This window comes from Rhinatrema bivittatum, chromosome 8, assembly GCF_901001135.1.
Source record: "Rhinatrema bivittatum chromosome 8, aRhiBiv1.1, whole genome shotgun sequence".
NCBI classification, from domain to species: domain Eukaryota; kingdom Metazoa; phylum Chordata; class Amphibia; order Gymnophiona; family Rhinatrematidae; genus Rhinatrema; species Rhinatrema bivittatum.
Window position 1 is genome coordinate 82,583,618 of NC_042622.1, and position 14,566 is coordinate 82,598,183.

Here is a 14,566-nt window from a genome sequence, read left to right on the forward strand (position 1 = left end):
ACAACAACTCAACCCGCGACAGGCATGTTGGGCCTTATTCTTCACCCGATTCAATTTTATTCTTTGTTATAGGCCTGCCGGGAAGAATGTCAAGGCCGATGCCTTATCATGGGTGTTCGAGTCCACAGACAATTCTGATGAACCGCAGATCATCATCGAGCCGTCACGCATTCTATTGTCCGCCACCACGACCATCCCTTCTGGGAAAACTCTGGTCCCGCCACACTTGCAGAAACAAGTCCTGGCGTGGGCTCACGATTCCCGCTACTCCGGTCATCCAGGACAATCCTGGACCTTACAGACCCTACTCTGATACTACTGGTGGCTGAAGGTCATCAAAGCTGTCCGGGCTTATGTAGAGTCCTGCCAGTCATGTGCTCGCCACATGTGGATCCCCGGTTCAATCCCAGGCTTGCTTCAGCCTTTACCAGCACCCTCGAAACCATGGACCCATTTGGCGACCGACTTCGTGGTCGATCTGCCATTATCCAGTGGCAACACGGTCATATGGGTGGTTGTCGACCGATTTAATAAAATGGCACACTTCGTGCCACTCCCAGGATTGCCGTCCACACCACAGCTGGCCCAGCTGTTCATCCAGCACATCTTCAGTCTACATGGCCTACCAAGAAGTATCCTTTCGGATCGAGGGCCTCAATTTACTGACAGGTTTTGGAGGACCCACTGCCAGAAGTTCGACATTACCTTAGACTATATGTCTGCTTACCACCCACAGACCAATGGTCTTGCGGAGAGAACGAACCAAACCTTAAAGCAGTTCCTCCGTATTTACGTCAATGAGAAACAGGATGACTGAGCTAGCTTGCTACCCTGGGCAGAATTTGCACTCAATTCTCATCTCTCCACGGCTACTGGATCCTCGCCATTTCAGATAGTGTATGGGAAGCAGCCATGCCTGTCGCTGCCAATTCCCATTTCAGTTACGTCCCCGGTAGCCCAACTCTCTACAGACGAGTTACACCACTTGCGGATCTCCACACGGCGTGCGCTGATCAAAGCCAGTCAGGCGGCAAAAAGGTATGCCAATCAGCGAAGAAGACCATATCCGCCCCTCAGGCCAGGCCAAAAGGTGTGGCTGAGCACACAGTTCATCCACCTGAAGCTGCCATCAGCGTGACTGGCCCCGCAATTCATTGGGCCGTTTCCCATCATTCGACAGGTTGGTGCCGTTTCGTATCAGCTTCGTCTTCCGCCTTCCCTCAAGATACTCAACACATTCCATGTTTCCCTTTTGAAGCCTCTGGTGTTACCATGGCCTTCCAGCACGCCTCCGACTCCCCAACCTATTGCCTCCGAAGATGTCCTCACCTATCAAGTCCGAGAGGTCTTGGACATGAGAAAGCATAGGAAGAAATGGGAGTACCTGTTAGCGTGGGAGGAGTTCGGCCCCGAAGAAAACACCTGGGAGCCGTTGGCCAACATCTTAGACCAGGGCTTGCTTGAGCAATTCCACAGAGACCATCCGTCTAAGCCCAGGCCTCCGAGGAGGCGCCCTTAAGAGGGGGTACTGTTGTGTTTCATGGCCTTGGAAGGCCACGACCGCGGCCCCCTACCTTGCCTGCGACGGCGACCCGCCGCGGGAGCTCCGGGGGAAGTCCCTGATCCTGTGTCCGTCACTCCGGCATGGGCCCCAGAGATGGTCGCCAGGTGGGGAGCCATCCCTGCTCCTCCCTCACGGCGTCCGCGGAGGAAATCCAAGATGGCCGTCGCCATCGTTAGGCGCGAGGCCGCGCCTCCTCATCAGATTTAAAGGGACCTGATCCCTTTAACTACCCACAGCTGTTCCTTATGAGCCAGAGCAGAGGAAGTATAAAAGGAGGCTTCCTCTGCTCATTCCTTGACTTGGCAACATCCCACGTAGTCAGATCTGCTTGTTTCGGTGCGTTCTTGTACTTCGGATCCTTGTTCATGTCTCGTCTTGGTGTTCCTGGTTCCTAACTTCGGATTGGCTAGCGGTGATTCCTGGTGTGTGACTTCGGACTGGCAAGCGGCGATCCCTTGGTATAAGACCTCGGACTGGTAAGCGACGACCCTCTGGCACTTGACCTCGGACTTCTTCTGGACCATCGTCTCCAAGGGCCCACCTAAGTCCCAGTGGCCCGGGTCCATACGGGCTCTTCCCGGGGAGACCGTGGGCTTCCAGGGGTGAAGCTCCAGTTAGCCCTTGCACTGAACTCGCGACTCCTTGACCTCTCAAAGGTTCACCTAAGTCCCAGTGGTCCGGGTCCCTACGGGCTCCTCCTGGGGGGACCGTAGACTTCCAGTGGTGAAGACTCCGTTCTTCTCCTTGACGTCACAACTCCTCGTCTGCTTCCACAGTCACCTCAGTCTCCAGTGCCAAGGGTCAGCTGGTCGCATCTTCTGTTCTGCCTCGCCACCCGACGGGAGAACCTACGGGATCTTCCTCCTAAGGTATGCCATCCTCCTGTTGGCCCAAGGGTTCACAAGCCTGAGCATAACACATATAAGTTTGGTAATGTAAGCATGCATACCACTTACAAAATATTAAATTTGTGTGTGAGTTACTGAACCCCACCTCGGAATGCTCCTAAATCACCTCCTTTTTTTCATTTATGTATAACACTGCTAATACATACTAGGAATGTGCCTTCGTTGGTCGATTCGTTTCGTTCATTTCAGTGGTACACGTGTATCTCACAAATAGAGAGTAGGCACGTAAAATGGATGGCATGCGCATATGTAGGCGGCCATCCACATACGTGTACACCATCAGTTTTGCGTGCCTACTCTCCATTTGCGAGATACATGTATACTGCCCAAACAAATGAAACAAATTGACCAAGGAATGCACTTCCCTAATACACACACATTTCAGGCTTTAACAAAATACTACTTATGTGCCTTCATGCGTAACTTACAATTTTACACAGGAAACCTTTTGAAAATGTACCCCAAAATGTATATATGGTTTGCCTAGATTATTTTATCCACCAAGACTCCTCCCCGGGTCCTTGGGTATAGGGTCATACTGCAGATGTATGGACTGTTCTGCCTTTGTGCTCTGCCTGATCAGATCTGCTTGCAGCTGTTTAAGGAGGCCCGCCTCTTGAGGCATGGGCCGTATAACTGGGCAGACGTGCGGCAGGCAAGGGGGAGGGGGGAGGGGGGCACAGCCTAGGTGCGGAGAGGGGCGGACAATGGGATTAGGGGCCAGTTCAAACCTGGGCATGAGCCAATGAGACAAGGAAGGCGGCGTCTCCGAGCTCGGGTACTTAGAGGTAGGGCGGGGTGGGGGGAGCACATTTGCAGCCTGGAAGCGAGAGCAACCCTCCCACCACCCCACAGCGCAAGGGGGCACTGGGATTGGGGGGATAAGTCGTCACAGCCATAACAAAAGGAACAGCGGGTGCCCTCACCGGAGCATAAGGGGATGTATCACTGCATAGAGGGGAAGTTTTTGGTGTTGGGGGAGGGGGAAGGGGAGGAGCACAGCACCAAGGACTTTGCATAGGGGGAAAGCGGGGGCATGGATATAACTAAGCATGGCGGAGACCGAGATAATGGCCGGTCTGGGGGTGGCCCAATGAAGGCCTGGCATAAGCAATAACCGCGGCCCGCAAGGCCAGGGGTGGGAGGAGGCGGCAGAATACTGCACGGAGCGGCAGTAGCCACGGAGGCGTTCACGGAGCGGGATGCCAGTGGCGGGTGTTCCCCTTCACGGAGCGGAAGGCGGGATTGGCATTCACGGAGCGGGGTGCCAATGGTATACCACCTTCACGGAGCGGAAGGATGGAGGGCTGCCGTCTCCAAAAAAGCATTGGGGTGGGAAGAACAAGCAAGGTACCGGTGAGGGCGTGGCATTTAGCTAATGCCAATTGATTAAGCTGCTGCAATATAAAGTAATAAGGTTATAATGTAAAATGCTGGCTGTGGCCGTTTCTTCCACTTAATAAAAGTTATCTTGGCTTACCTACTCTGTTGTCGCGTGGTCAAGGGTGGGAGGGGCGGTCGTCCGTGAGCTACGGCGTGCCACAGTTAAGGGGGATTTCCTGACAGTGCAAGGATAGGCGTGAGGTGGCTGATGACAGGAAAGCCTCCATTCAAGGACTATTACAGGGGGGCAGCTTGACATCCTACCCAACATTTCCTAGTTTAGCAGGCACGGTATGTGCAAAACACATTTATTTGTAGACACTGACCCCAGAGAGAAATGCAGAGAATGAAGAAGTTGTGATCTCCTGGGACATTCCCATGCCAACTGATAAAAAGTTTGATGCTAGAAACAAAAACCTGAACATTGTGGTAAAGGAGAAAAATGCAAAAACAGTGCTGCTACTAGAGGCGTCAGTACCAAGTGACTATTCTGTGCTGCCTACTTAGAGAGAAAGAGAAGATCATCAATACCTACACCTGCAATCAAAGTCCAAGAAATTGTGGCAGAAAGAATTAGAAATTGTCCCAATACTGGGTGCCACTGACTTGATTAAACAGACCTTCCAAGTGCACCTTAGATTAAACAGACCTTCCAAGGACACCTTACTGTACTGGACCTTGCTCCTTCTGGAATAAGTATTAACACCAGAGCTAGCAGTAAGTTTTGAGAGATTAAGATGGTTTCCAACATCTCCTGGTTTACCAGAGATGTTTATTCCTGTCCTGGTATGCCCAAAACAAACCCATCTGGAGACACTAACCCTGGGAGCTAGGAACAGATACTAGGGATTGATTCTTCTTGGTCAGCAGCCTTCAGCAGAATGAAAATCAGAGAGAATGATATAACCCTTGTAGCTGCAGGGCATGAGTTGAATCACTGAATTAAATCCTAAGAAAGTGGGTAGGTGTCTTTAAGAAGAGTGCAAGCATTATAAATGAGTAATAAACGGATTGTGTTAAAGTGTAATTCCACCAAAAGCTTCATTTTTGTTTCCAGTAGTAAGGACACAAAAAATACTTCATAAAACTAGAGAGGTGTACAATGACCTCATCTTTGAGAAATATCTTATGCATGCCGATACTGTTAGCAATATCAATATTTAATAATTAGGATTTTTCTTTTTAGCAATGAAAGCTTACAAGTAAAAACCCTTTCTATTGTTTTATTGTTCTAAATAAACATACACATTTTGTAGACTTTATAATATTTTTTGTAATACAATGTAACTATTTTATCACAACAAATGATTTTTTTTTTTGTTATTGAAGAGAAGATCCAGACTCTTTTCAGCAGAAAATAGAGTAAATAATTAATTGAATTAATCCTTGTTTCAGCTCAGCATAGATCCCTGGTATAACTCCTTCCTTTTGAATCTGACTGGCAGGAAGATCTGCCGTATTTTCAGTTCATAGATCACTGCAGTTTACTGTCAGCCTCCAGGACACATCTGGAGGAGTTTGGGTGGTGAGTTAAAACCCACCCTTTCCGGCCCTATCTCATCTCATCCCATCTCACTTCTGTCCCCCTGGGTAATAAGGACTCTCACTCTGTCTACTATGGGATTTCAGGCCAGGAATAGCTTTTTATGGTAGGATAAAGAGATAGGATGATCTAGCCATCTCTTCACTCTGCCGCCTTCCCTCTTACCTGCAGCCCAGAGAGGTTCCTGCAGTCCAGCCCTGGCTCTTAGATCTTCTAATGTAACCCTTCTTGGACTTTCCTCCCCCTGCTGCTTGCTGCAGGAGGAATAAAAGGCGAGCAGGGAGAGCTGAGCACCGGTTGTTTCTCATTAGCAAAGTCTACTGCACAGCGCTCCAGCCCCTTTCTCTGAAGTGCAATGAATTAAACTTGTTCTCACCTTTCCATCTGCTTCTTTAATTAAAGATCAGCATGCAATTCAGCTTTCATTCTTTGGGCTTGGACTGAATTTTAATTACAATTTTTTTAAATAACATGTTTTATTCAAACTTTTGAAGCAAAAATACAATTTGCAGTCTGAGTTTTGACATACATAATTATTTATTTATTTATTTATTTATTTATTTTTAATTTTTATATACCGAAGTTCTTGTAGGGACTACAAATCACTCCGGTTTACATACAACGAAGAACTGCTCAACAAAGAGCGGAGCTTTACATGGAACCGTATAACATATGGAACAGTATAACTGGTTGACAATTTAACATAGTGCTAAATAAAGTAATAATATTTTAACTGGTAATAAATAAAGAAATATAATATTTTATATAAGAAGTATAACTATTTAATGTAGCAATAAATATAAATATAAGCAGTGCCTAATATATATATGAAATAAAGTGAATTTTTGAGCTCAAAGATAATTGTCCAGTTGCAGATTCTTAAAAATAGTACTTGATACAGTGTCCATAGTTAAGGGATACCTGGTAATTAGGAAGTCTGTCAGTCACAGTAAGTTTGTCAGTAATTAGGAAGTCTGTCAGTCACAGTAAGATTAAGTGTCTGGGAAAGCTTGTTGGAAGAGAAAAGTCTTCAGTCTTTTTTTGAATTCTTGATGACTGGGTTCTAGTCTAAGATCTGGGGGAAGCGTGTTCCACTGGTGTGGGCCTGCTGAAGATAGCGCTCGTTTGCTCAATGATGATTTTATTTGCGGAGCATGCAGTGTTCCTCTGTATGCGCTTCTGATTGGTCTGGAGGAAGTGTGCGGTTGGAGTTGAGAGCTTAATGTGATGGGGGCTAATTTGTTTGTCGCTTTGTGGATGATAGTGAGTACCTTATAGAGTATCCTTTGTTTAATGGGGAGCCAATGTAAGTTCCTAAGGATTGGGGTGATATGATCTTTTTTGTTAGTGCTAGTTAGAATTCTAGCCGCTGAAAAAAAATTACATTTTTTTTTCTTGTCCATAATCTATAAGGTCTGGAACTTGGTTTTTTTTTTTTTTAATTTTCGATATATTTGGTTTTAATTCAGATTTTTTTTCTTTTTGCTGCTTTTTTTTTTTTTTTTGTAATGTTTATAATATTGTGCATTTGGATGTTGAAAAAATGTAAATGTGAAAAAGAAATAAATTGATGGTGACGAGGATAATACAATAAGGGTCTCTGGATCTATCTCTTCTCCTTTTACCATGCCCCCAATTTATCCAAGCTGATTTGTTTCTAGACACCCAGACCCTTGGAGTGAGGGATGGAGCTTTTAGGGAAGTTCTTTTCACCCATTATAAACACTTACACAGCCAGGGCTGGATTTAGGCAGAGGCAACACAGGCACAAGCCTAGGGCTCAGATTCTGAAGGCACCAAAACACTAGGGTCTCTCTTTGCTGATTTCTGATTTCTGGGATTTAAACCTCCCCCTGTTCCTAATCCTCTATCTTTGGGCACCATAATCTTAATTCCAGCCCTGCACACACCCTACGAGCTGGGAATTTACAGCATCAAGTGCTACTGTCTATCACAATCAGGAATCGTTTTGCAGCCTCTCCTAATTAAGGACCAGCTGCAGGATCCCTGATCCCTCAGGGGCAGGAAACTTCTGAGAGACAGATGGAATAGAGAATAAGAGCCAGAGAACGTATACATCATGGGTGAGATTATATACCCCAGTCAGATCTGTAGGGAGGGGGCTGTTCCCCAATCAGATCAGCTTTGGTCTGGTGAGATGAGGGGGAACTGGTTGGCTGGACAGGTTACTCTGAATGCGCCGAGGGCATCCCCCCGTTTCCTGATTCCAGATTAAGATTGAAGGGAGATGGGGAGGTCCCTGAACACCGTTCCCTGTAAACTGTGTGCGTGCGTGTGAATGCACATGCAGATTGTGAACCCCACCCACACTGCAAAAACATAGTGTGCACAAGAAATCTTGACAATATTTACATTATATTGGCTTGTAGTGCAGAAATTTGAACTCGGTTTATAAAAGTGGCACAAAATAAAACTTTTGTACATGTAGTCTTTCAAAAATTATTGGAACATTGTCCCTGGGAGGGGGAAGGTGTATGAGGAAGCTTTCCAATTTGTGTGCAGGGGGAAATATTTCCATGCAGGGGAAGGCCTTGCCCCTCTCTCTCTCTCTCTCTCTCTCTTTTCAGAGCACAGAATGAAGTATCTTTTCAGCCATGGCTGTAGGAAAAGTTCAGGGAGCAGTGTATGAGTCCATCAAAGTCTGTGGCTAAGCAGGCGCCAGTCCCTCACACTGAACCAGATGTGGGGAGGCGCCGCTCCTTGTAGGAGAGCCTGAAGCTTCACACGCGAGGAAACAAGAGGCCGCATGGCCCAAAAGTCAGGGCAATTCCACCAGAGAGCAAGGGAAGCCAGGGTGCAGGGGGCAATCCTATTCCAGAGCTGAGGAGAGGGGGAGGTGCAATGCACCACAGATCAAAGGAGTGGAAGGGGGGGGGGGGGGTCCTGTCACAGAGCACAAGTGCCTAGGGGCAGTGGGTACGCTCTGCACTAGGCACGGAAGGAGACGTTTCAGAAGCCTTTTCCTGGATAAATACCACACTCCCTGGGTAAACGAGCTGTATGGACGCTTCCCACAGCGCTGGTACGTTTTCGCCGGCTTAAGGCACAAGGTGGCATTCCCAGTGGCATTCTCTGGGCAGGATTAGGAAACAGCACAGCTACTTTGTATTTTGAAATGTTCCTGAGTTTGTTACTCGAGCGAATTTAGCTCATAAAAAAAAAAAAAAGCAGGTGCAAAGTCTGTGGCGCAGCGGTACCCATGGGCAATGTTGAAGGGGAAAGCATGATTAATTCTTTTGAATTGTAAAAGCGGTATATAAACATTTTTAAATAAATAAATAAATAAATAAAGCATCTATGGACTTGGCACCTGGGCACACTGGTTTGAGCGCATCGCCTGCTCTATGCAGGGATGACCTTAGGAGGGAGCTGGGCCCAAGGCGCATCGACCACAGAAGGGCCCTGCAATGCTGAAATTATAGTGTTAGTCTTGAGGCTACCATGGAGGTATGGGGCCCAGGCCCCCCCAAGATCAGCCCTGCCTATATGCCACGTAGGGCCAGCTGTAATCAGCATTGCTCCAGAGGCACATCTCGGGAGAAACCTTGTCTAGATTTGCCCCTTCATGTTTGAACTCTCTGTATTTCTTTTCCTTCGGAAAGGGTATTTACAATCACGTGATATAAGCAGGCTAGATGAGTGATGGTGTGTGACAGAGAGTAATTAAGGGTGGATGGGTGAGAATAAGGACTCTAGGAGTGTTTAATGTCTACTGATTGATGTTGTAATGGTTTCCATAAGCTCAGTGTGACAGTCACTGGAATTGTATTCGCTCTCCTGTACACTTTTGCCTTCCTGTTCACTATCTTTGGGGCCGATGCAAGATATTTTCGCGGAAAGCGGGCGCTGAAAAGTCAGCGCCCGCTTTCCTAACGTGTGCATGGCGCCCGCAAGGGGGGTGCCATGCAATATCTAAATTAGGGGGTCACGCAAGGAGGTGCTAGGATCGCTTGCGCAACCTTAGTGCCTCCGTGCTAACGCGACCCCGCCGCAGCTGCTGGTTATGAAGACCGACGCCGGTAAACTAGTCATCGGTTTTCATAACCGGCCTTCTGCCAGTAATGAAAATGGCCACCGGTAAACTCACCGTCCACTTTTATTACTGGCAGATGGCCGGTTATGAAAACCAATGCCGAGTTTACTGGCATTGGTTACTGGCGGTCTGCCGAGATATTTATTTATTTATTACTTAAAAAAGAAGTACAGATAAGCAGTTTTTTTCTGCTTTTCTTTTATCTGCACTCAGCTATTAATGCCTGCTCCAGGCAGGCGTTAATAGCTGAGCGATAAATGTGTGTCTGAGACCCATATTTCTTTTTTTGCATGCAGAATGAATGAGTAATAGGCTATTACATTCACTCCATGTCCGCCATGGGTTAAATAGACGCTAATCCCCCTATTGCATTAGGGGGTGGATTAGTGTCTATTTAACCTGCGTCGGAGTGCGGTTGAGCACACTGTATTGCATCGGACTCTTTCAAGGGTTTCCAGGCTCACTACACTCTTTTGTTATCTGGTGTGATGAAATAGTGGCTATCAAACTACTGGACTATCCACTACAAATTTATCTCATGCATATTCCTGGTGAATATCCTGAAAAGCCGATTGGCTGCAGGATGATCAGGACTGGTTTTGAACCCCTGCTCTACAGCGAGTAAGGCTACCAAATGGATCTATTTTTTTTCCCAAGAGGCTGATCCATTCTTGGTCTTACTAGGGCTAGGCAACTCTAGTCCTCTAATACTGTGAACAGGTCTGGGTTTCAGGATACCCACAAAGAATACTCATAAGATATAGCTGCGTACAATGGAGGCGGTGCATGCAAATACATCTCATGCATATTCATTGAGGATATCCAGTGAACCAGACCTGTTTTTTTTCATCCAAGGACCCTTGATTTATATACTCCTAATACTGATTTCCCTAAGAAAAGTAGGTCTAAATTGCCAGGCATGCAATATAATATCATATAAGATTTAAAATCTTGTTGTTGGTACACAAGACTTTGAGTGCCAAAGTTCCATTGTACATTAGTTTGGTGTTGAAAATTTACCATCCTCTTGGTGGTTAAGATCGAGAGAGAGAGAAAGCATTGCTAGTGATGGGCATGTTATACTGGAACACTCTTCCAGAAGAGATAAGAGCTGAAAGCTGCATCATTTTGTAAAAAAAATGTAAGGTGCTGTTTTTTGGGGTTTTTTTCCAGGCCTTTGGAGCTGACTAGTCAATATGTGATGGGCAATTAGGTTATAAAGTTGCTGGCATGATAACATAGGCACAGAGAGCTGTATGTTTATAAAGGTGAGAGTATATAATAGCTCGAGTTTATGGGGAACTGTTTTTATGAAGGTAGGAAAATATGGTGAGCAGGGATTTGTTTAGGATAGTGGGCCTGTGCAGTTGGGCATGTGCTGGGTGGAGAGGCAAGCCAACAGTGGAAGGCCATGTGAGTATTAAATATGAGTTTGTAGAATATATGTTTCATTATGTATACAATCTATTGTTACCCGACTAGAATAATAGATAATGAGGGATAGAAAATGTTAAAATAAATAAATAAATGAAATACAACCAGCATTGGATTACTTGTTGAGGGAAAAAAATGGAGTCAACTGGACAACCTATTTTATGACATAAAGAAGAGGTCAGAAAGTGAAGCAGCAGAAATATTCTACGGCACACAGAGCTGGCAGAAAGTACCGAGAGTCATGTTCCAGCATATCTTTTAGATTAAATATAACAGTGACTATGTTATTGAATATAAATGCAATGTAAGCAATCAATTGAAGGCAGAGATGATCCTGACTGTGATGAGTGAGTTGGTTGTATGGCAAGGGAAGGAGCACAAGTTATCTTTATTCACCCCACTGTGGAAATGGTCATTTCTGGCAGTTAATGCCCCATGTAGAGGCACTGCAGAAAAAAGGCAAAGTAGAGGGGCCCTTGACAGCAATTGCCCTGCTGGATGGGGCTGTAAGTGACAACTTCTCTTCATTGCTTCCAGGATAGTTTCCACTCTAATGAAGGGTGCAGAGCTCTTGAAGGTGGTTAGAAATGTACTGAGCCTCACCTCCAAATCGTCTATTCACTTTTATGTCTCTTCAAACTTCGATTTAATTAAACAAAATACACAAACTAAAAGGTAGTAGCAGATCTTGTGCAGCGTTTGTGTTTCAGGCCCTTCTCTGAACCACTTCCATCCTGAAGCAGAGGTCCCCAGAGCCTCTCCTGACTGATGCAGACCTCACCATGTGGTCCAAAGGAATTAGACATCCCCAATCCTCTCTGACTGACACAGGGCTCACCATCTGGTCCCGAAACATTTCATGGTGAAGTCCTAGCTCTTTGCTATTCCCTAAGAGCTTGGGGAACAGAATGTCTCTGACATTTCCAGTAATGGGAGCCACTTTGAGTGGTAAATCCAGGGATGTTGATCATGCCTTCACTCCCCATGGAGTTGCTTTGACTTTAGATTGAGTTTCTGCTGATCAGGACAGAGTTGTAAATGTCTTCAGGTTAGCTTAGCTTTGGCTGCTCATCTGCATGGGTGAATGACCCCAAATTTATAACGCCAACTGATATATTACATTCTGGTTTATATATAATTCTACAGCATTACAAGACGTATGTGAGTGTCTGTATCTGCAGAGTTCCTCTATAGGGAGAGATGGGAGCCCCCAGGGAGATGCCCGCTTTCAGCAATCAAGCCCAGAGCTAATTTGTTAAACCCATATTTTATGCTTGAAAAGCAGATGTTTATTTTTGCTAAACTGTCCGAGTGAGATCAGATTCTGAATTTATATTTCAACCTAAATGTACATTAATAAAAGTATTTATTTGGTCTGAGCCTGGGGTCACTGGTCATCACTTCACAGGAAAAGAAACAGAAGTGACTCTCAACAGCCTGGGAAGGCCAAGTCACAGACCTGCCATTGATTTGTCCTTGAAATAATCTGCCTGGTCAGTCAGAAGAATTACAATCCATCTCCATCTTGGGGGAGAAGGGCACAAGTCTGCCTCTGTAATGTATATATGTTTCTTTATTTTGCTGCCACCCGGTGTCATCTTGTGATATTGCACAATTTACAATTTCTGCACCGTTTTAAGATCACTGCCCTGATTGGAAGAAGGATCCAACAGAAGAAAATAGGATAATGCATAAGCATTGGCAAGTTAAATGTAAGACATTGATAAGACAGGCTAAGAGAGAATTTGAAAAGAAGTTGGCCGTAGAGGCAAAAACTCACAGTAAAAACTTTAAAAAATATATCTGAAGCAGAAAGCCTGTGAGGGAGTCAGTTGGACCATTAGATGATCGAGGGGTTAAAGGGGCACTTAGAGAAGATAAGGCCATCGCGGAAAGATTAAATGATTTCTTTGCTTCGGTGTTTACTGAAGAGGATGTTGGGGAGGTACCCGTACTGGCGAAGGTTTTCATGGGTAATGATTCAGATGGACTGACCAAATCACGGTGAACCTAGAAGATGTGGTAGGCCTGATTGATAAACCGAAGAGTAGTAAATCACCTGGACCAGATGGTATACACCCCAGAGTTCTGATGGAACTCAAAAATGAAATTTCAGACCTATTAGTAAACATTTGTAACCTATCATTAAAATCATCCATTGTACCTGAAGACTGGAGGATAGCTAATGTAACCCCATTATTTAAAAAGGGCTCCAGGGGCAATCCGGGAAACTACAGACCAGTTAGCCTGACTTCAGTGCCAGAAAAAATAGTGGAAAGTGTTCTAAACATCAAAATCACAGAACAAATAGAAAGACATGGTTTAATGGAACAAAGTCAGCATGGCTTTACCCAAGGCAAGTCTTGCCTCACAAATCTGCTTCACTTTTTTGAAGGAGTTAATAAACATGTGGATAAAGGTGAACCAGTAGCTGTAGTGTACTTGGATTTTCAGAAGGCGTTTGACAAAGTTCCTCATGAGAGGCTTCTAGGAAAAGTAAAAAGTCATGGGATAGGTGGCGATGTCCTTTTGTGGATTACAAACTGGCTAAAGACAGGAAACAGAGAGTAGAATTAAATGGACAATTTTCTCAGTGGAAGGGAGTGGGTAGTGGAGTGCCTCAAGGATCTGTATTGGGACGCTTACTTTTCAATATATTTATAAATGATCTGGAAAGAAATACGACGAGTGAGGTAATCAAATTTGCAGATGATACAAAATTGTTCAGAGTAGTTAAATCACAAGCAGATTGTGATAAATTGCAGGAAGACCTTGTGAGACTGGAAAATTGGGCATCAAAATGGCAGATGAAATTTAATGTGGATAAGTGCAAGGTGATGCATATAGGGAAAAATAACCCATGCTATATTACACAATGTTGGGTTCCATATTAGGTGCTACATCTAGAGATCTAGGCGTCATAGTGGATAACACATTGAAATCGTCGGTTCAGTGTGCTGCGGCAGTCAAAAAAGCAAACAGAATGTTGGGAATTATTAGAAAGGGAATGGTGAATAAAATGGAAAATGTCATAATGCCTCCCTATCGCTCCATGGTAAGACCACATCTTGAATACTGTGTACAATTCTGGTCGCTTCATCTCAAAAAAGATATAATTGTGATGGAGAAGGTACAGAGAAGGGCGACCAAAATGATAAGGGGAATGGAACAGCTCCCGTATGAAGAAAGACTAAAGAGGTTAGGACTTTTCAACTTGGAGAAGAGACGGCTGAGGGGGGGATATGATAGAGGTGTTTAAAATCATGAGAGGTCTAGAATGGGTAGATGTGAATCGGTTATTTACTCTTTCAGATAATAGAAAGCCTAGGGGGCACTCCATGAAGTTAGCATGTGACACATTTAAACTAATCGGAGAAAGTTCTTTTTCACTCAACGCACAATTAAACTCTGGAATTTAAACTCTGGTTAGTTCAGTTAGTATAGCTATGTTTAAAAAAGGATTGGATAAGTTCTTGGAGGAGAAGTCCATTACCTGCTATTAATTAAGTTGACTTAGATAATAACCACTGCTATTACTAGCAACGGTAACATGGAATAGACTTAGTTTTTGGGTACTTGCCAGGTTCTTATGGCCTGGCTTGGCCACTGTTGGAAACAGGATGCTGGGCTTGATGGACCCTTGGTCTGACCCAGTATGGCATGTTCTTATGTTCTTATGA

General features: G+C 45.0%; 1 protein-coding gene across 1 annotated transcript in view; it reads left to right on the forward strand.

The window, feature by feature from the left end:
* The window catches only part of PRRX2 (paired related homeobox 2), a 53,361-nt gene that overhangs the window by 22,364 nt on the left and 16,431 nt on the right, over positions 1-14,566 (forward strand). The window lies entirely within an intron of this gene.